A 23,425-nucleotide genomic window follows, 5' to 3' on the forward strand; every position below is an offset into this window, starting at 1 on the left:
CAGAAGAGGTTTTTCCTTATCACAACTCAAAATACTTTCCTGGCTATATGCTAGGGAAGAGCTCTGGCAAAGGAGCAGGTAAAATCTGTGATGATCCACTGGGCAAGAGATATTGGTCACAATGTTGAAATGGCTGCATGGGAGAAACTATGGAATGTAGATTTGAAATTCACAGCATTGAAAGAAAAATATATGAAAATGATATATAGGTGATATTTATCTGCTAGCAGACTTGCAAAAATGTGTAAATCAAAATCAAATCTGTGTTGGAAATGTAAAGAAAAAGAAGGCACTTTCTACCATATGTGGTGGTCCTGTAAGAGAACCAACACTTTCTGGGAAATGATTTGCAATGAATTGAAGAAAATGTTTAAAATAACTTTTAGTAAAAAAACAAAGCGTTTCTTTTAGGGATAGTGAACACAGAAATTCTGAAGGCCCTTAGAAATTGGTTTATGTATGCTACAACTGCAGCCAGAATGGTATTTGCCCAGAGGAGGAAAGAGGATGCTGTTCCAACTAAGGAAGAGTGGCTGATGAAATCGATGGATTATGCTGAAATGGCAAAATTAACGAGTGTGGTAAGAAACCAAGGGGGGGGGGGAATTATCAAGGAGTGGGGAACATTTGTGGAATATTTGAAAAATCATTTGTGCAATTAAGTACATTAGTAGGGCTAATTTAAATCAAGCAGTTAAAAGAATTATGAAGGTTAATTGTAGAATAATTCAAAAATGGAGTAAAGTAGAAAAGACAGTGTTAAAAATTTAAGAGAATAAACCACAAAATGCAGGGAAGGGTAGTCTGATATGTATTTGCATTGGAAGTATGTGATTGGAAGGTGTGTATTTGTTAACTGAAAATAAAATTTATTTTCAAAAAGAAAAGAATGTAAGTAAAGACCTGTTGGACTAGATCAAAATATCTATCTTAGTCCAGCATTCCATTTCACCCAGTTGTCAACTAAATTGTGCTAGGAAACTCACAACATTCCTCTCATACACATGATATGAGTCCTCTGAGACACACCGTCTTGGATAGGAGGAAATATAACTTCCAGCGACAGCCTCGTCCTTCATTGATTTATTGAAGCCCATTCTAAAGCTAGTTGCCTGAGCTGGTGGCCATCACACCATCTCAAGGTAGCAAAGATGCATTATGGGAAAAGGTTCCTCCTGTTACCTGTCTTGCATCTTCTGCCGTTCAGCTTCACAAGGTGACTGCCCTGAAATATCCTGCCAACTATGTCAATTGAGCCGGCAGAGGGTTCACAGGATTTCGGATATGGAGGAATTCCAAAGAAAGGAGCCCAGGCACCTTCTATCATATGTGGTGGACTTGTAAAGTAGTAAGAGAATTTTGGGAGATGATATACAATGAATTGAATTTTTTTTTTAAATAACCTTTTCTAAAAACTACAACCTAGAAGCCTTTTTTTTTTTTTTTGGAATTGTAGGTGCTGAAATTCCAAGCGACCAGAAGAGACTTTTCATTTATGCGACTACTGTTGCCCGGACACTATTAGCCCAGAGATGGAAAGAAGGCACAGTCCCTACCAGAGAAGAATGGCAGATTAAACTGACGGACTATGCAGAAATGGCAAAACTGAGCGGAAGAAATAGGAATCAGGAAGTCCTAAATTTCAACAAGGAGTGGGGAAAATATTTAATTTCCCTATAAACATTCATTGTAAACAATTAAAATTATTAGTAGGATTGGAATGAAGCTTGTAGTTAAAAGGTGGGCTATGGTTTTATCAGAGAATTAATAGAATTGGATTAACAGAGAAGGTGTAGGAGAAAAAAGTTAACATAAGGACTCGCGAAATGGGAGGAGGGAAGCCCAAAGGAACTTATGGAAATTGTTTTATTTGTCAGCTTGATGACTGTTTGTAAATCTGAAAATTTAAATAAATTTATTTAAAAAAAGAAAAAGGTACCCAAACTGCCAGAGTGATCAGGTCCAACGGCTTATTTAAAAAAGGGTACAAACTTATAGCAAAGGTCCGATGGCTCCCTCCTTGCCCCTGCACCCAGCATTCCATGGGGCAGACTCCACAGCAAGGAGATGGCTGGTCTGCACCCAACCTTTATAGGCCCAGGCAGGCTACATCGCATGATTAACACAGGTGACTGGCATTGACCCTCACAGGTGGCTGATATCCCAAACATTACCTCTCCCTTCTAGCTATACCTGGAGCCTCCGGCTACATCAAAGTGTAAGAAACACACTTGATGTCAGGTGTGGCTAATCCTCTCCTCCCTGCTGGTAACATCAAAGGCAAGAAGAACAAGCAAGTTCGTATTTATGGGTTTTATTCAGTCATCTGGGTGAAAGACAAAGAACCCATGTCTCCACGCAAGGGAGACATTGTCTAAACTGAGCCCCTCCTTTTCTGTCCCCAACAACATTCTGAGAGCCTACGGGAAGTCCCAGGAGCCACACTTCTCTGCATTCTCTGCTCTTGAATGTGAAGTGATCAATGAGTTATTGGAGAAGGAGGTTCTCCCAAACACTCCAAGGAGGTATTTGCTGGCTGCTCTCCCAGCCTAATCTATGTCTAATTAATACATTACATAATGAGCTCTCTTCTCTGCTACTTTTTGAGTGTGCAAAGTTCCCCATTTAGCACCACTGACATTTCAAAGACATTATTGAAATGCATTTTTCAAAATAAAAACATTATAATGGGTGCTGGGTTGTTTTCACACGCCACATATGCCAAGTGACTATCCTTATACAATTCCCCCCTCGGATGTGCTGACTTCCACAACAAGAAAACTGTGTTTTGTGTTAAATGCAATAATCAAAAGTGTTAATACAGCATGTGGAAAATATTCTTCCCCTGCCACCTGAAGTTAAGATCTAAAAGGAACTAAAAAATCAAAATACACAACAATGATAGTTTCTATTATCTGCCAGTATGTCAAATATGTACAGAGAGAACAAAAGTTTATGCATTAAAACCAAGCTGGGAGTTTTCACAGTTCTAGATGTTGATGACAATGTCCTCATTACTAATGGCTAGCAGAATGAATAATTTGTCTATGAAATACTGGAACAATTCATTCACGTGAGATGGCTGGCTTTATGACTTTCGGAGAGATTGTTTTCTCCTTGTTTGGTTGTGTTTTTTTTTTTTATTCTAAGGAATGGAACAATCCCATATGCATCCTGAATACAACTTCTCTGCTTTCTATAAGGTTTTATTTATCACAATAGGGGGAAATACAACAAGGGGAAGAAGGAGGGGAAAAAATCAATACACATAGCTGTTTAGTCCGGCAAAGGGCTTTCTTAAAAAGAAACCTCAGTCAAGGTTGAAAGAGCAATTAATGCAGTCTCAAAATCTGGGCCATTCTGATAGAGTTCGGTTAACATGTGGCAGAAGTAATCATCCACTTGTGAAAATGATTTTCAGTTCATTCTCAAACACCTTTCAGACACTCATGATCCCATTTAACTGACAACAATACAGGCTATCTGTGGGCATCATTGCATTCAATGTGAGAACCAATAGGGACCAAATGCCCACAGGCACTTTCAGTCATCACGACATGTTCAGTGTTGTTGCCTAGCATAAAAGGAATCTTTCCTTGTACCACATTCCTTCTTTTATTTAACCCTACAAGATTAAGCCCCCCCTTTTTTTGCCTTCCATTGAGGATGAGAGAGACAACAGACTCAAGGCGACAATATGGCCTGGGTCATCAGAAGCATTGCAGCAAACATTTCCAGATTGATTTTAGTACTTTTCTGCACTCTTGAGAAAGAGGACTAAATACATCTTCACAACAAATAGATGGAAGGGGGGAAATGGGGGGAAGAATCAGCCCAAACAGCTGTTGCAATTATGTTTGCTAAGTACAAATATCTTGAGTGTCAAGAAAGCTAAACAATAATGGAGACTATTTCTATTTACTTCCAATGAACGAGATGCTTATATCATGAATAGGAAAACTGGCATTTAAATCCCATATATTTCTTTGATTTCCTCCCTCCCCCACTCTACTTCCACTCCTTCCTGTATATTTTGCCCATTAATACAGGCATAATGAAGGAGGCTCAAGATATTGGCTATTGCCACAAATGTAAAACAACAGAGATTCATCAGTTCAGTTTCTGAACAAAACAGGCCAGCTGGAACTTCCAATTTTTCTGACCAAAGAAAAGTGAAGCACATCCCACATGTAAAGTGAAGCACATCCTACATCTCACTGATAAAGATGACTGAAACAAATATAAGTATTACGCTGGCAGTCACTGCAAGTCAGGAAAGTTTGCCTGTCAAACACAGAGTGCTTACGCAACAAATATATCACCCACAAACAGTAGGTAGGTAGGTTTTTATAACCTAGAAGTAGAAGGTATATATGTTGTCTGTAGGTTCTCTGCAACCTTACTAAAAGGCAGCCCTGTTTAGGGAAGTTTTTAATATTTAATGCTGTATTGTTTTTAACACTTGATTGGGAGCCGCCCAGAGTGGCTGGGGAAACTCAGCCAGATGGGCGGGATATAAATAATATTATTTTTTAAAAGGGGGTTTCTTTAAAAAAGAAAAGGTGAAGCTAGAGGGTCGTCGTCCCCCCATAAGACAAGAAAAACTGCCCACCAAGCTTCCAAAATGTTTGCTAGACCACTGCCACGGTGGGAGTTACATCTTCAGAAACACTCCACTCCTATTCTTTACTTACTGTAGCTGCATAGAGCATGGTGCTCTACCTTGTTGAAATGAAGTAGGTCAAGGCTTTTTCAGTGCCTGAAAACCACCTGGGAACCCCAGATAAACTGCCTTGCATTTATAATGGAATAAAAGTGGGCCATAAATGAAAATAAATCAATCTATTATCTTTGCAGACCACTGTCTGTAAACTAGAGGATTCAATACCTTTAAGTTAAAAAAATCCTAAAGAGAAAACAAAATCATATTATTTATGCCACATTTTTCTTAGATAATTAGTGGTCACTTCTCGCCTCCTGTATCAAGACATTTCTCTTTCTTCTGAATGCATGCTTACAAAATCAGAAATTATGCAGGAACCCTTTTATAATTTCCGACAAAAGTCCCAAAGCAGTCACAACCTGATCTTGATCCAAGCAGCTGTTCTATCAGAGCAATCCTATTCACGTCCTCCTCAAAAGTAAGTACATTCAGTTCAATGGGACTTCAACCCAGGATTGCAGCCTAAATGATCATTCTAAATCCAATCCAAGAAAAAGAAAGCGAATAGATTCCTTTAAAAAACACCTGCATTTAAACATTATTCTTAATATATGCTTGCATAGAAATAGAGATAAATACTTCAGATGTTGTTGTTGTTGTTTAGTCGTTTAGTCGTGTCCGACTCTTCGTGACTCCATGGACCAGAGCACGCCAGGCACTTCTGTCTTCCACTGCCTCCCACAGTTTGGTCAAACTCATGCTGGTAGCTTCAAGAACACTGTCAAACCATCTCGTCCTCTGTCGTCCCCTTCTCCTTGTGCCCTCCATCTTTCCCAACATCAGGGTCTTTTCCAGGGAGTCTTCTCTTCTCATGAGGTGGCCAAAGTATTGGAGTCTCAGCTTCAGGATCTGTCCTTCCAGTGAGCACTCAGAGCTGATTTCCTTCAGAATGGATAGGTTTGATCTTTTTGCAGTCCATGGGACTCTCAAGCGTCTCCTCCAGCACCATAATTCAAAAGCATCAATTCTTTGGCGATTCAGATAAATTAGCCTAAAAGTCAAGCCACCCTCCCCAATTTTTTTTTTTTGAAAGGACTGAAGAAAAAGAACCAAAAATGGGGAAGGAGCAAAACAACAGACTCTGAAATGGTTCCTTTCAAAAGTGGAACAAAAGTGGAAACCATGTCAGATGGGTAGGGTATAAATAAAAAATAAGAAATTAACCTTTAGGCACATAACTGTTCTATTAGATAATATGCCATGCCTTTTTTTTCATTTACATATTTTTATTCTGACCATCTACCTTCACCAACCTTCAAAAAAGCAAAATCAGTGCACGCTCTCAAGAAATGTTCAGTCAGGAGGTCCACACGTCTATTATTTTGAAAGTTACATGTAAGACAGATAATTGACTCCTTTCGTAACACAGCCTTTTTGCTGGGACACTCAATAGCGCAGGTAAACTCAACCGTTACTATGTGCTCCTTTCTAGCAACCTTACTTGGAAGTACAATAGGTTTTGAGCTTAACACTGTAAAATTGCGGGACTAGGGTTGAGCTCCAGTGCCAGGAGAAGAGACGATTGTCACCCAGTACGACCAATCACAGGATCAGTTCCCTTGGATTAAAAGGGGAGGGTGGCAGAAGATCAGAGGGCTTCATCAGCCTGCAGTTCCCCAGTAACTAGGATGCAATTGTGGATATGCTATACACATGTACTACTATAAGAAAGCCAAAACCATCTTTCTCCAGTGATAATTTCTCTTATACACTATTAGGCAAGGGAAAACATTTCCATTTCAGTTTCTCACCTTTCCAATCTTATTAAGTTCTCCATATCAGCTAGTATTTTTTTTAAAATGTCCTTATGAAAATTCAGTGGTATTTGACTAGAAATTTCTCCTTAAAAATATACCTTTTGTAGGCATATTTCTTCTAACATAATGCATTTCTGGATCCCATTTTCACCAACATATGTATTTTCATAAGCACTGCTAGGACTGGAGAACTGTGTTTCCAAATTTACCTTGTTTAGGGAAATTTTTAATGTTTGATGTTTTATCGTGTTTTTAATATTCTGTTGGGAGCTGCCCAGAGTGGCTGGGGAAACCTAGCCAGATGGGCAGAGTATAAATAATAAAATTTAATAATAATGATGATGATGATGATGATGATAATACAGTGGCATCTTGGGTTACTAACTTAATTCATTCCGGAGGTCCGTTCTTAACCTGAAACTGTTCTTAACCTGCACGATTTCTGTTCTCATCCTGAGGTAAAGTTCTTAACCTGAGGTACTACTTCCGGGTTAATGGAGTTTGTAACCCGGAGTGTTTGTAACCCGAGGTACCACTGTAATAAATAATAATAATAATAATAATAATAATAATAATAATAATAATAATATGGGGCAGCAGCTCTTATCATTGTCACTACCATCATTTAAATTTATTACCAGTCTTTCACCCTAAGGTTCCAGGGTGCGTTACAACTATTTAAAATACAGCATTATCATAAATCACAGAACTGCCGAGTTGGAAGGGGGTACCCCAAGGGCCATCTAGTCTAACCCCCTGGAATGCAGGAATTAAAACCAGTCCTTAAAACTTGCATGGTAAAAAACAAACAAACAAACAAAAACTTACATGGTGTGCCCAAGAGTCCAAACATTGTCCTCACATCAGCTGAGAGAGAATGGCTGGTCCAGCCCAGCTCACTCCCTTAACTTCATGGTGACATCCCTGCACTCTTAGACCAAAATTACAACCACTGCACCTTACTGGTTCTCAACCTGTTCCACGGCTACAGCCATGAAACAATTTAGCACATACCCCATAATTTATGAACCAAGCTATTTGCGGTATCTTGTAATTATTTTTGTAATCACTCATAATCACATTTCTTTTTCTTCTCCTCCTTCTTTTTAAACAAAAGCTGCCAAAGAAATTAATTTAACAAAAATATTTTAAAACACTGCCAGAGGTTTGGAACTCATCAAGGAAACAAGAAAGTTTCAAGTCAACACACTTATTAGTTGTTTAATAGCAAAGCTACACTGGGAGGTTAATGGAGGGCCTTGCAAATTAATTATCACACCCCAATGGAGGGGAAGCGACCTCAGCTTCATAGGTACACAGATCCAACACACGAGTAATCACATTGTATTTCCAAGAGTACAGGGCAAGCCTGAATGGCACCCTAACCTCCTTTGACAGCAGCACATATTCATTAAAACCATAAATTCCACTTGAAAACAACCCGCCTGTCCCAAAACACGAACAAGAGGTTCTTAAGACAATATGAATGCCTTGATTTGCCCTGTTCCTCAGCCTGCTGCTGCCTCAAATCCCATCAGCTCCAGTCAGCAAGGACAATGATCAGGGATGAAATGAACTATAGTCCAAAACATCTGGTGAGCATCAGGTTGGGGAAGTAATTTATGCTGTGGGTAATGGGACACATGGGTTAAACCACAGAGCCTAGGACTCGCTAATCAGAAGGTCGGCGGTTCAAATCCCCGTGATGGGGTGAGCTCCCGTTGCTCGGTCCCTGCTCCTGCCCACCTAGCAGTTCGAAAGCACATCAAAGTGCAAGTAGATAAATAGGTACCGCTCCAGTAGGAAGGTAAACGGCGTTTCCGTGCGCTGCTCTGGTTCGCCAGAAACAGCTCAGTCATGCTAGCCACATGACCCGGAAGCTGTACGCCGGCTCCCTTGGCCAATAAAGCGAGATGAGTGCTGCAACCCCAGAGTCGGCCATGACTGGACCTAATGGTCAGGGGTCCCTTTACCTATTAATGGGACACACACAGCGGCTTGCATTAACCTCGATTACAGGGTTTCCCAAACTTGGGTCTCGAGCTCTTTTTGCTCTACAATTCCCATCATCCTTAGCTAGCAGGACCAGTGGTGAGGGATGATGGGGAAAAGCAGTTCGAGACCTAAGTTTGCGAAACCCTGCTAGATTAAGCAGTACGCAGTTCCCCTCCATTGGGCTGCCACTGACATAAAAATACAGTAGAAAGGTGACTGATAAATTCAAAACTGTCTAAATCCATACAGAGGCAACCACAGAGTTGTACAGTAATCTGGTAATTGCACTTTCAGCACAGTTAGGAGGCACTTCAGTGGCTGCTTGCATTGGGTATAATCCAATTTAAGTCAATGAGGCTACACGAGTGTTAAGTGGGCTTTAGATGACCTTCTTAGAAACTCTCAGATGCTGTTTGTCAGGCTACAGAGTCAACAAACATCAAGCCGGTGTTACATATTTATATATACATATCTATCTGTTTGTGTGTGTGTATACACACACATACGAGGTACACTCACATTCTGCATTCCGCTGCGCAGTTCGTCTAAAGTAGCTACAAAACGGGACGATAAAAACGGATAGAGTTCCCTGTTTAGGGAAGATTTTCATGACTGGTGTTTTAATGTGTTTCTAACCTTCTGTTGGAAGCCACCCAGAGTGGCTGGGGAAACCCAGCCAGATGGGCAATGTAGAAAAAATAAATAAATAAATAAATAAATAAATAAATAAATAAATAAATAAATAAATAAATCACTCACTCAAGCAAAACAGTTTAAGAGAAACTGCTCCTAACTTCTCATATGGATAAAATGTTTCGCAAACGTGAATGATCACTAGAGTTCTACTAATTCTGAGTTCTTCTGATCCTGAGCCAGAAAACAGATTCTATAATAATAATTTATATGTATTTAAAATCTGGGATCCAATTCAAGGTAGCACTAAAGAAATCACTCAGTATGTGCAAGCTTTCTGCTTGTCTATCAGAACCACATGACCTTTTCTCCCCCTGTCTTCTGTGGGCTCTCAGATCTGGGAGCATGTTCACGGGCTTCTACCTGCAGAAAACATCGGTGGAATCCAGACCCTGCTCTGTGCTGGAATTCAATAGATCCATTATTGCACATTGTATGGCTCATGTTGGGATTGCACAGAATCCAAGTATCCATATTGCTTGAGATAGAAATCTGAGCTTTTTATTGTGTTGGGTTTTTTTTTTTTTTTGCGGGGGAGAAGCAACTATTGTAGAATGTGTAATACTTGGTTGCATCAAGTGTGAAAGCATAGTGGAATGTTCCTGGTTTGTTCCTGGATTCTGCAAGCATGGTGGATCCTGGTAAGGCCACGATAGACTTTGCTGTAGCACTTTGAATTTACAAAACTGTACAAGCAAAATCCCAGCAGCAGCAACAACAACAGTCACTAAAAGCTTTAAACCCTATTATTGAAATAACTTCCTCCACTTCCAATTACCCGTGGGTGGTCTAAACACTCTCAGGCTGATTTAGAATGTCATTACATCGACTCCGAATCGTTTGGCATAGAGTATCCTGGGGCAATTTTTACATGGTGTTTAATATATAGGATAACACAATGATTGCTCCATGAGTTGGCTGCTCAGCTTTGGAGTGAATTTAGCAGCTTGTCGGCGGACTCCCTTGACCAGCTCCTTGGCTCATCACTATCGATTTCACACTTCATAAAATAGGGTACAGGAATCTCTACATGAGGTTCTCCAGAGACACCCCCCCCCCCGAAACTGAGGACCTGAAGCTACACCCTTGATACAAGCGTACTGTCTTAACAGTTTCCTGAAACCAAATTCCATGAGTGACACAGCCACCAAAGACGTAGGACTGAATCCACAAAAGCATGAGTACCACACTGGTTGTGGTGTTCTGAAAACCTTTGTGTCATTGCTAGTGGAAGACTGCAGCCCTCTAACAGGTAGGTTCCAAAAGAAGTTCATGTGCTTGTGCCAGCACAACACTTGCTATACCAGAACACATGCTATACCAGCTGCACTGGCTCCCGGTGGAGTACAGGATCAGGTTTAAGGTGCTGGTTTTAACCTTTAAAGCCCTATATGGCCTAGGACCCTCGTACCTACAGGACCGCCTCTCCTGGTATGTCCCACGGAGGACCTTACGGTCTTCAAATAAAAACATATTGGAGATCCCAGGCCACAGGGAGGTTAGGCTGGCCTCAACTAGAGCCAGGGCTTTTTCGGCTGTGGCCCCGATCTGGTGGAACGCTCTGTCACAAGAGACTAGGGCCCTGCAGGACTTGACATCTTTCCCCCCACCAATTGTTCTCTCCCAGGTGCAAAACCAAAACTTTTGGTGGTCTGGGTTGTGAACTTTACCTTGGTCTAAGAACGGAAGCCAAATGGTGGAAGGGCACCGGCGGCGGGAGGCCTCATTAGGGAAAGCGTGCCTTGGTTTAAGAAAGGATTTGGTTTAAGAACAGACTTCCAGAATGGATTAAGTTTGTAAACCGATGTACCACTGTAGTTCATTTCATTTCATTTCATTCCTGCGCAAAACTTTTCTAGCACAAGGTGCAATCTTCTGCATCTTCTGGGCTTTAACTGTCTTGCAGTTGAGCTTCTTCAATTCTGTCCCTGCTGGTGCCCAGAGCTTAAGAGCTTCCACTTCGCTTCTGCCTCCCACAAGGAGGTAGGCAAACCACGAAGAGTCGTCTACACCCACAACCGTGGTTTTCTTCACCCTTAGCAAAGCCAAGAACGAATGCTGGTTTCAAATTGGCTTGCTGTGATGGTTTGCAGAGCAAAACAAACCATCGTCCTGGCCTGCTTTGGACATCATGCTAAGCTAGCCTCTTCATGGTTTCTTTCATGGTAGGGAGGAGCGAAGCAGATGCATTTGGGCTCAGTATGGCTTAATAAATCATAGTTTATGGGCTTAGTGTTACATGCAAATGAGACAAATAACTTCCCCATTCCCTCTTGACAGGGAAAGTCAATCCTATTTGCCAAATATACCTGCACGATGAAGCTGGATTCAAACTCCTCTATGTGTCAGATTGATATTTTATGTTCTTTTGATTTGGACTTTTAAAAACTCCTTACATATATACACCTAAAATGCATTAAGGGGGTTGGCACTGCAAGTTTATCAACCTGAAATCTGTGTGACTTTCCTCTGAACAGACATAGCTGAGGTCTGATCACTGAAGGATATAACCAAAAAAGTTCTGAATGCCCATTATCAAGACTGCAACGTCTTGCATGTAGACACTCTCCAAAATGAAAGCAGAAATACATTTTAAGGCAGGAAATAGTGTCTTTTTTCATTCTTCCAAAACAAAATAGAATGGGCACTCAACACGACATAGTTTGCATATAAGTAAGCTTTGGGGGAAAAAATTGAGTTTGCCACTAGAAAATGAAACCCAAACGCTTTTCATATTGCCCATTTTACATTTTGAACTTCAAGTTCACCGTAGGCTTAACAGTTTCTTAGCTTTCCTTTAAACCATGGTGCCCTCTTGTGGCCAATGCTGTTTAATACAGAGGACCAGAAGTTGCTTGTATTAGTTTTAGATACCTCATACTGATCACCAGACTACAGCGGATTAATAACAAAGATTGTGCATGAACTGTATCCTGGTATCACAAGTGCCTTTTGAAAGCACTTTAACACTGCCTGTGTAGCTGAACACGTATTGTACTGTACTTAGTACTACCTTAAGGGTGAAAAAAATAAGTCGCTGGACAGAAGGAACTGTCTGTAAAATGGAAATTTCAGCCACTATCAACGTGTTAGGAAAGTCACATATATTGATGAAGGCTGTGGAGAAGAAAGAGGTTGGGGACCCTCCAAGATAAAATTCAGGGTGTGTTCCCTCCCCCTTACAGAGCACCTGCCTGCCTGCAAGTCTGAAATGGTACAGCCCAAAGATTCACCACTTTAGTAAGAATGAGTCTTATTACAATTAGCTCTGTGATCATTTCCCCTGAAGGATTTCTATAACCAAATATCACAGCTGTGTGTGGCTTCAGGCTGAGCAGAGCAGCGACTGGGAGAGAGGACGCTCCTGCTCCAAATAATTCCTTACTAGCCATTTCACACTAAAAATCTTCTCCCTCAACAGCTTTTCACCTTGCTAAACAGGGACTATGCAGTTATTGAGAGCCGTGCCTTTCTTTCTGTGGTACGAACATTGTGCAAAATACAATCTCATAACCCAAAGGAGATTGGCCTAGCTTCTTCTCTGTACGGCAATGCCTACATAGCAAGAGTCATTAAGTTCCAATGGGGCCATTAATGTACCTTGATGGCTCCCTTCACGATGGAGAATTGAAGCTCTCTTCCTCACATGTCATCCTCAAGTGAGTGGCTCCCAGACCCTTCCCCAACTTCACGTTGAACATCTGCACACATTCCTGACAGCACAGGCTACTCAATCTCATGGAGATCTGTGACCTTGTTAGCTTGCAATGCCAAGCCAAACCAAACCATGGCTTAGCAGGAATGTGTGGGCTCCCAGATAAGAGAGGGTGGTTGTTCTGCTCTACTTCTGGGTCCTGTTACTGCTGTGCTGCTAAGTGATGGTTTGTCTCACGCCAGACAAACCACGAGCCACAAGGCTTGTTCTCAGTTTGTAGCCCATGGTTTGTCTGGAGAAGACAAACTACGAGCTAAGCCAAACCATGGTGCAGAGCAACAGCAGGAACAGTGGAGGAGCAAAGCGGCTGTGATTTCCTGTCTGGGAGAGTGCACACTTGCGCTAAGCCAGGGGTCAGCAGACTTTTTCATCAGGGGGCCGGTCCACTGTCCCTCAGACCTTGTGGGGGGTCAGACTATATTTTGAAAAATATAAATACCCTGCAAGCTGGTCCTCTAGCTGCCTCTGGACCTGGAGGAAGAACGTACTCTGCACGTGCTCAGGAGCACATCTTGGTGCCTCCGCTCACTGGCGTTGTTGGCGAGCAGCAGCTGTTCCATCAGCCCATCCCCGCGAAGCTCCCAGGCGGCATGCACCCCACACTGCGGCCTGTTGTCCAAGGCCAGGTCGGCGCGCAGGCGGCGCACAGATAGCCCTCCAGCTGCTCCAACGTGGCCGCCGAGTGCGCCACCAGCAGCAACGCCGAGCCGGGTACCAGGTGCGGGGACAGCAGGTGCTCCATCTGAAGCCCCACGATGTGCCCATCACGATGCCCATGGTGCAGTCCAGACCCACTGTCTGCCCGCCCACCTCTCCATCCATGGCCGTGCCAGGTTTACCTCAGCAGGAACTTCCTGCAGCCAATCCGAAGCCGTGCTAGCGTCGCACAAGTCCCTGCGCAAGGACTGACCAAGCGGGTGGAAGGGTCTGCGGGCCGGATTTACGAGCTGGGGGGCCCCATCTGGCCCCTGGGCCGTAGTTTGCCAACCCCTACGCTAAGCCATAGTTACACGCTAACCAAGTCTTTTTGTGTAGGCTTTGTCTATGCCCACATCCACTATCAATGTGGAGACGAGTGGACCAGCATTTCACGCGTGAATTTAAGGGACTGCTATATTTTCATCACAAAATTTAATTAGCTTTAAAAATATGCACCACTAACTTCAGGAAGGGTGCTAAGGAACATAGAAATTCAAACTGCACCACTGTTCTGGTTTATGCCTTGACTTTTTCTGTGTCTGTTCATTCAGAAAGTTAGGAACATTCCGCCTTCAAATTCCCTGATCAGAAAGAAGACGTTCTGCTGGTCCTGATAGAAATAGGCACAACATAACATGTTACAATTTGATAAAATGACAGAACGGCCAAAGCTTTGGAAGTGTGCCGTCTTAAAACGAAATACGGCGTTTTATGTTATTTCATGCCAATCAAAGTCGGAAGTCTGCCATGCTAATAAAAAAGCAATTGACCCCAGCAGCGAAGCTAATTAAATGAGATAAGATAATTAAATGCTTCTCAATATGTAATCAAAATGGAAGCTGTAAGTGTTTCACAATGAAGTATTTTTTTCTCTCTCCTCAGTGCTAGAAAGAACTGGAATGAGCCTAAACAGATGCACAAGAAATAGGCCAGACTCCAGAGAAACAAAACATGCTTTTGTGGGGGAAAACAGAGCTTTGTTTTATCTTGAGACAGAAGCCCCTCAAAGCTGACCACAAGTTGTGTTGAGCGCAGCCATAGGTTAAGAGATAACATGCACAACAAGAAACAGCACATATTTAGTACTAGACATGGGGAAACATCTTAATGTGACAACAGCCAACACATGTAAATGAAGTTTCCCATCCACACCAAAGGGACAGACATAAATGTGCATCTGTATCAAGGATGGGGAAACCTGTGGATTTATAGATGTTGCAAGACTACAATTCCCATCATCCCTAGGGACCATGGATGCTGATAGCTGGGGCTGATGGGCCTGTACAGTAAGATGAGCGCTGCAATCCCAGAGTCATGTGCGACTGGACTTAACTGTCAGGGGTCCTTTACCTTTACCTTTTTAAAAGACTATTACCTGCTCGACATCTTAATCCTTTATTACTTACCAAACAAGCCAGCATAGAAAAATAAAATAAAGATGCAGTACTTTGCTATTCTAATGAGAATTATGCACCAGGTATATTTATTGCCATGCCATGAGAGGTTATGAAGGCTTTATTACATGGGATATGCATAAAATAACTCTAATCACAAAAGAAATAAAGGAATAACTAGAAAGGGATGTGGCTCAATTATTACAGTGGTACCTCAGGTTACATGCACTTCAGGTTACATACACTTCAGGTTACATACGCTTAAGGTTACAGACTCCACTAAACCAGAAATATTACCTCGGGTTAAGAACTTTGCTTCAGGATGAGAACAGAAATCGCATGCTTGCGGCGCGGCGGCAGCAGGAGGCCCCATTAGGTAAAGTGGTACCTCAGGTTAAGAACAATTTCAGGTTAAGAACTGACCTCTGGAACGAATTAAGTTCTTAACCCGAGGTACCTATACTTAAGTATGGGGAAAGTGGCTCAAAGCAATGTCTAGGTAAGTGGAAATAAGAAGAATCAGGGCTATTGGACATCAATAAAATACTATTTTATACAAAAACAAAAATTCTACAAGCCTGGCAGTAGAAGCTCCAGGCAGTTAGCAAATCAGGTAAGACAAAAAAGGGGCAGGAGGAACATTGTAAGCATTCTGAAGTAGTTTGTCTCCTACTAGAGCTTTAATAACTCAGTAAAAAATAAACGTGATTGCACTGAAGGTCTATTGCAGTGTTGATGAGTGCATAAAAGTATCACAGCAGATTATTTATTTAAATTGAAAGAACCTGATTCAGATGTTTTCCCCCATGATTGAAACATGCTGATGAGGCCAATACACAGTTGAGAGTTTATTCCCAGAGCAGTCAATTGGCTTAAATGCCAACCAATCACAGGATTATAGCTTAAACCACTAAGGAAACCTTTCATCTGCATAGAACTGTATGGGACGTTAGTCCAAACTGTGGTTAAAAAAAGTTGAGTTTGTATCTGATTTCCCCCAAGTTTTGCAAATATTTCAGACTAATTCCTCTGAAATGAATGCAAAGTGATACCTCGTTTAGTAATATATCTTCTGGCAATTAAAAGCCTCTCGGCTTCTCTCTGCAATTAAAATGGCTGCAACTTGTTACAAAGGTCTCCAAGATCCCTTTACTAGCAATTATTGCCAGGAAAAAAAAATTAAGATCAAGCTCATTGCTATAATCTGTTCTCTATGGATCTATCAGGAGGATGTACACTTCTGTTTCTTTATTCCCTAACCCTTTTGCATGTAATATCATCATCATTATGCAATGACTCATTAAAATAATTTCTGCATGTCACCTGCTCTGCAATGTTCAAATCTTATTTCCTTATTTTTTGGGTAAACTGATTTAAATCTATTCATTTTGTTCAGAACAAGAACAAACGAATACCTAAAAGGTTGAAATGCCATCACATTTTTATGGCAAAAACTAAACTTTATTTTCTATGATTCAACCTATGGTATGCAACTTGATGCAGGAAGATTGAAATGTCAGAATCAACATCAATATTTTTGGCAGCCTGAACACACAGCATGAAAACAAACTCGCAGAAAAATACGCTAAGCTGCAAATTGACCTCGCGTTATAGTGCTTTATACTGGGATGTGGGTGACGCCGTGGGTTAAACCACAGAGCCTAGGACTTGCCGATCAGAAGGTCGGCAGTTTGAATCCCCGCAACGGGGTGAGCTCCCGTCGCTCGGTCCCAGCTCCTGACAACCTAGCAGTTCGAAAACACGTCAAAGTGCAAGTAGATAAATAGGTACCACTCCGGCGGGAAGGTAAACGGCATTTCCGTGCACTGCTCTGGTTCACCAGAAGAAGCTTAGTCATGCTGGCCACATGACCCGGAAACTGTATGCCAGCTCCCTCAGCCAATAAAGTGAGATGAGCGTCGCAACCCCAGAGTCGGTCACGACTGGACCTAATGGTCAGGGGTCCCTTTACCTTTTATAGTGCTTTATTGTGTTGTCTTATTGTGTGCTTCATTGCTGCAGCCTTACCACACTCATTGCCATTTTACAGAGGTAGCTTAGAAAGTACCTGTGCATTTGTCCCATAACATTCCAGGAAGGCTAGACATTTATGCTTTTATATACCGTATTTTTGGCTCTATAAGATGCACCAGACCATAAGACGCACCTGGTTTTTGGAGGAGGAAAACAAGGAAAAAAATGTTCTGAATCTCAGAAACCAGAAGAGCAAGAGGGATCGCTGCGCAGTGAAAGCAGCAATCCCTCTTGCTGTTCTGGCTTCTGTGATAAGCTGTGCAGCCTGCACTCGCTCCATAAGACGCACACACATTTCCCCTTACTTTTTAGGAGGGAAAAAGTGAGTCTTATAGAGCAAAAAATACGGTGTGTATATATATATATATAGAGAGAGAGAGAGAGAGAGAGAGTGTCTGGGGCAATCTGGTAAAATTCTGCCCTCCTTCTCTGAATCATCTGCACTGGTCACCAAGATGCTTTTGGAAACAATTACTGTGCTGAATATTGCGTAAAAAGCCCCAAATGGCTTAGGTACAGGGTATTTAAAGTGCACCCCCCCCCCCCCGTTCACCAGTATCATCTTGCCCACACCATAAGATCTGATGAAGAGACTGCCCTCTCATGACAAAGGCTTGGCACACTTTGCCACGAGTGTTTGCAGGGTTTGCAGTTTTAAAAAAACAGAGCAAAGACATATTAGGAAACTGTAGAGATTCCATTCTCAGAAATGATTGGAATTCCCAATGCAATCTGTGGCAAGGCTTGATCGACTTTCTCACAGCTGGAAACAAAAGATGCACACAGCCTTAATTGATTTACGCTTTGAAATTAAAAAAAAACAAAACAAAAATCCAAGATGTTTGCAAAATCCACACCCCTGCAAAAATGAATAATATAACCCACAGATCAGCAGATCAGCTCATATTAACCTCCAAACAAAGGGTTTGAAACAGCCAGGAAAGGATCTGCTCAGACCCTGCAGACCCCCCCCCCCCCAATTTTTTAAATTTATTTTCCAAATGTTTTTTAAACAAACAAACAAACAAACAAACAAAAATCTCTACCATATTTAAATCAAACCTAGTAGCATTGTAAAGTGACTTCCTCGTATCCCTCTGGTTGAATTTCAGTGTATATTATTTTAACGGTTTTCCAAAACCACTATTCTTATAAAATTAACATCCTTTTGTTTTCCTTTCCAATTCAGTATTAAACATACTAATTCATCCCATTACCTGTTTAAATCCTAAGCCTATCTGTTATTTGCAAGCTTCTCCAATTAATTTAACTTAACATATTTAACTAGAGGTCCTGCCTCACAAAGCAGATAATACTGAATTGTATGAACCACTAGTATGACTTAGCAGGTTTGTGTGTCTCTTAAGTTAGTAGTAAACAGCTGAGGCACAAGCAAACAAGTATACTGAGAACAACTAAAACTTATAAAGAATGTTTCCTCCTCTTTGCTTTCTTGTTTGTCCCCTCCCTTGTCAATAACTCTGTATTTGCTGGTTTTATTTAGCAACTTTTAATGAGTTTTTAAAATATTTTGGCATGACAATGTAATATGTGCTGTTGGCCACTAGGCTATGCTAAAACATAACCCATCCAACCAAACGTATTTTTCAGGTAATGTTACTTTCAAAGCTAGGCATTTCTTCCAAGTCAAGATGAACATATAGCATACATGCTAGAAGGAACCCGTTCTAAGAAGTATGTTTTCCCCCTTAGGTCCACACGGCCCTGGCTGCACTTTACATCTAAAGTAGTATCATTCCACTTTAAAAGTCATGACTTCCCCTAAAGATTCATGGGAAATGTAGTTTGTTGAGTGTGTGGAGAGTTGTTCGGAGGCCTCCCACCCCATAGAGCTGTAATTCTCACAGTGGTTTAACACGCAATCCTCCCTTCCTCACCTGGAGTACTGTGTCCAGTTCTGGGCACCACAGTTCAAGAAGGACACTGACAAACTGGAACGTGTCCAGAGGAGGGCAACCAAAATGGTCAAAGGCCTGGAAACGATGCCTTATGAGGAACGGCTAAGGGAGCTGGGCATGTTTAGCCTGGAGAAGAGGAGGTTAAGGGGTGATATGATAGCCATGTTCAAATATATAAAAGGATGTCACATAGAGGAGGGAGAAAGGTTGTTTTCTGCTGCTCCAGAGAAGCGGACACGGAGCAATGGTTCCAAACTACAAGAAACAAGATTCCACCTAAATATTAGGAAGAACTTCCTGACAGTAAGAGCTGTTCGACAGTGGAATTTGCTGCCAAGGAGTGTGGTGGAGTCTCCTTCTTTGGAGGTCTTTAAGCAGAGGCTTGACAACCATATGTCAGGAGCAGTGGCGTAGCGTGGGTTGTCAGCACCCGGGGCAAGGCAAGTAATTTGCGCCCCCTAACCCGTGGATTTTAGCACTCCAGTGCGAGTGCCCCCCCCCAGATGTTGCGGCCGGCCCTCCTGCACCCCCACGCTACGCCACTGGGGCTGGGGGCGCGCGAAGGAGCCAAGGACCCCCCCTTAAGGCTCAGCAGGAATTTATTAAATTTATTATTTGCGGAGCCCCCGCGAGCTGAGGCAGCCGAAGCCCCCTCCCCTCGGGCGCCTCCCCGCCCCCTCCTCTCCTTGGGCTGTAGGTGGAGCCCGCGCTCCGAGGCGCTCCAGATCCGGGCTTGGCGAGCGCCTCTCCTCCCCCCGGCTGGGTCCGGGGGCTTCCAGCCGCGCTCCGTCCTCGCCCCCCCCGCGGCTGAGACTTGCGCTGAGAGCCGGAGCCAGCGGCGCCCCCTTCCGCCGGCAGACCCTCGCCCGCCCGCCGGCTTCCTCTCGGAGGGTTTTGGGGAGCGCAGGGCGCGGCGAGGCCCCTCGGAGCTCTCCTCCCTCCCCGTCGGCAGAAGCAGCCGCCGCCTGTGGCTGGGCCGAGGGGATGGCGGCGGCGGCGGGGTGCGGAGGCTGCCCGTGCCCGGCCAGGGATCGGTGGCGGCGTCGGCACTGCTGCAGCGGCTGCTCCTCCTGCGAGCAGTGAGTGGAGCGCAGCGGCGGCGGCGGCGGGGAGCCCGGCGGAGGAAGGAACTTGTCCCTTCCCTCTGGACTCGCGCCCCCCCAGATGTTGCGCCCGGTGCGGCCGGCACCTCTGTCACCCCCCACGCTACGCCACTGGTCAGGAGTGCTCTGATGGTGTTTCCTGCTTGGCAGGGGGTTGGACTCGATGGCCCTTGTGGTCTCTTACAACTCTATGATTCTATGATTCCTCCCAGGGAACTCTGGGAATTGTAGTTTGGTGAGGGGGACAGGGGTCTCCTGACAACTTCCAGCAACTTGAACATATCCAGGGTTCTTTTGAGGAAGCCATGGCTGTTTAAAGCTGTATGGTAAAGGTAAAGGGACCCCTGACCCTTAGGTCCAGTTGTGGCCGACTCTGGGGTTGCGGCGCTCATCTCGCTTTATTGGCTGAGGGAGCCGGCGTACAGCTTCTAGGTCATGTGGCCAGCATGACTAAGCCGCTTCTGGTGAACCAGAGCAGCGCACGGAAACGCCGTTTACCTTCCCACCGGAGCTGTACCTATTTATCTACTTGCACTTTGACGAGCTTTCAAACTGCTAGGTGGGCAGGAGCAGGGACTGAGCAACGGGAGCTCACCCCATCGCGGAGATTCGAACCGCCGACCTTCTGATCAGCAAGTCCTAGGCTCTGTGGTTTAACCCACAACGCCACCCGCATGGTAGTGTTTCATTATTATTATTATTATTACTAATTATATTTATATGTCACTTTTATCTTCCAAGGATCTCAAGGTAGTTCTCCTCCTCCCCATTTCATTCTCACAAAAACCCTGTGAGGTTGGTTACACTATGAGCTGGTGACTGGCCCAAGATCAACCTGTGAGCTTTTTGGCTGAGTGGAGATTCGAACCCTGCTCTCTCAGGTTCTAGTACAATACTCCAAAAGTGCAAATCGGGTCTCAGTTCCAGAAGCAGCAGTCAAGAGCATGTAACACCATACATACTGTAGTTGACAATACCATACATACAATACCATATTGTGAAGTGCCTACCATAAATCCAAGGTTAACTCTGTTTTAAGCCACGCACTGCACTTAATTGAAGTCACTTAACCTTAAGTGAGTTAAAACCAGTGCTTCTGCTTATCTGTTCAGTGGATGCATGTGCCCAGGGATTAATATTATCAGTTAGTCCCAATGCATTTCAGACTTCTTCTGTATTTTAGATATCAAAGCTCCACTGATGCTCAACTGAGATTAAATGCTTGGAAAGCTGTCCATCTTCCTGGCCAAAGCCAGGAGAATTGATGTGACAAAGTTGGCTTTCACAATCCACCCTTTGGGTCCCAAGCAGTTAGCTGAAACGGTTGAAACTGCAAATATTTTATTTTATCTCACTCCTTCCCCTTCCTCCCAAAGAAGTCCAGGGCTGTGAGCACCAGAGTGATAAAACAAAACTACGGAAAATAAAACAAGCATATAAAAACGTGTAAAACAGCCACATACTCTCACAGCTAGAATAATGGAATTGTAGAGTTGGAAAGGACCCTGAGGATCATTCATCATCATCATCATCATCATCATCATCATCATCATTTATTTGTACCCTGCCCATCTGGCTGGGTTTCCCCAGCTACTCTGGGCGGCTTCCAACAAAGATTAAAAATACATTAAAATGTGACACATTAAAAACTTCCCTGAACAGGGCTGCCTTCAGATGTCTTCTGAATGTCAGGTAGTTGTTTATCTCTTTGACATCTGATGGGAGGGCGTTCCACAGGGCAGGCGCCACTACTGAGAAGGCCCTCTGCCTGGTTCCCTGTAGCTTTGCTCATTCTCGCAATGAGGGAACCACCAGAAGGCCCTCGTGCTGGACCTCAGCGTCCGGGCAGAACGATGGGGGTGGAGATGCTCCTTCAGGTATACTGGGCCGAGGTTTAGGGCTTTAAAGGTCAACACCAACACTTTGAATTGTGCTCGGAAATGTACTGGGAGCCAATGTAGGCCTTTCAATACCGGTGTTATATGGTCTTGGCGGCCGCCCCCAGTCACCAGTCTAGCTGCCGCATTCTGGATTAGTGGTAGCCCCACGTAGAGTGCATTGCAGTAGTCCAACCCCCTGCAAAGCAGGAATATGCAGCTGCCCCATATGAGGATAGAAACTGCAACCTTGGCATTATCAGAAATCACACTTTAACCAACTGAGCTGTCCATGCACTGGAACAGTATCTTTCCGTTATCAAACGCATGGGTGAAAATGAGTGTTTTTAAGCTCAACCTGAAAGATATTAGAGGGGGACAGTTGCACCTCGCCAGGGAGGGCATTTCACAAAAGGCAGCACCACTAACAGAGCCCTTTTTCCTGCTCGACTCTAGAGTCTGATGGTTGATAATGCGAGTCTCAAGCTGATTGTGGCTTTGTATTAACACACTGAATTGGGACTGGAAGCTCACGGGAAGCCAGTGCTTAGCTTTCATAACACATGGTACCACCAGGCTGCCATACTTGACAGCTTAACAGCCACATGCTCCACTAGCTGTGGCCTCTTCCAAGGGCAGCCCCGCAAAGAGAGCATTACAGTAGTCCAGACGGGAGGTCAACAGAGAATGGGCAACTAAGCCCAGGGCAACCCAGCCTAGAAACAGCTGTACACTTCTAGCCATAGGCACGTCAGGGGCTGACTGGATGAGGAAGAGGCGTGACGGCCACCAGGGATGACACAAAGCAAGGAGACATGGACCCAGGACAGTGGGGATCAGTCTGTTGAAGGGACAAGTTGGGAGGTAGTAGAAGGAGGAGGTTCGAGTGAGCACAGATGGGATGGAAGAAGGAAGCTATTCCAGGACAGGCCTGGGTGCCAAGAGTCTTGTGTGAGCGCAGACCAGTGGAGAGGAGGCAGAAGCTACTTCTACAGCTGGACAGCAGTTGGACAGCTCTATTCCTGCTAGTTCTCCTCCTCCACTGACACCCAGAATGTGAAGAGTCCTGCATATTACTGACCAATGGGCCAGACAGGCCCAGAGGGGAAGCTCTTCCCATCGCTGCACTCTATGGCTGCTTGGGAGGAGTAGAGTTTGAGGGATCTAGAGAGGGAAGGAGGGGCCAGACACCAGTTCCAGCAATGTCTTCAACTAGGGGAAACTAGTTCTAATGAGCTCTGTTGCGTTGTTTTTTTTACTTTTGTGAGTATAAGCTAGTTGCATTTTGTGTCTCAAATCATACTCTTGACCTGTAGATGACCTGCATTCTCCCAACAGCCCCCTGACAAGACGCCACTGGAGATGTCAGCTGACGGATGAGAGGACAAGATTTGATCCTGTAGCCTTATTGGAGTTCACCGATTGGGTCTGCGTTGCTCCGGGACAGGAGGAAGGAAGTCAAAATGACACCGAGGTTGTTTCAAAGAAAGAGTTTATTCTGCTCTCCCGATAGCAG

The 23,425-nt window shown here is 43.7% G+C and overlaps 1 protein-coding gene across 18 annotated transcripts in view; it reads right to left on the bottom strand.

Annotated features, from left to right (window-relative positions):
* CADPS2 (calcium dependent secretion activator 2) overlaps window positions 1-23,425 on the bottom strand; it is a 333,758-nt gene that overhangs the window by 137,027 nt on the left and 173,306 nt on the right. The window lies entirely within an intron of this gene.

Source organism: Podarcis gaigeae (assembly GCF_964106915.1).
Source record: "Podarcis gaigeae genome assembly, chromosome: 10".
NCBI lineage: Eukaryota > Metazoa > Chordata > Lepidosauria > Squamata > Lacertidae > Podarcis > Podarcis gaigeae.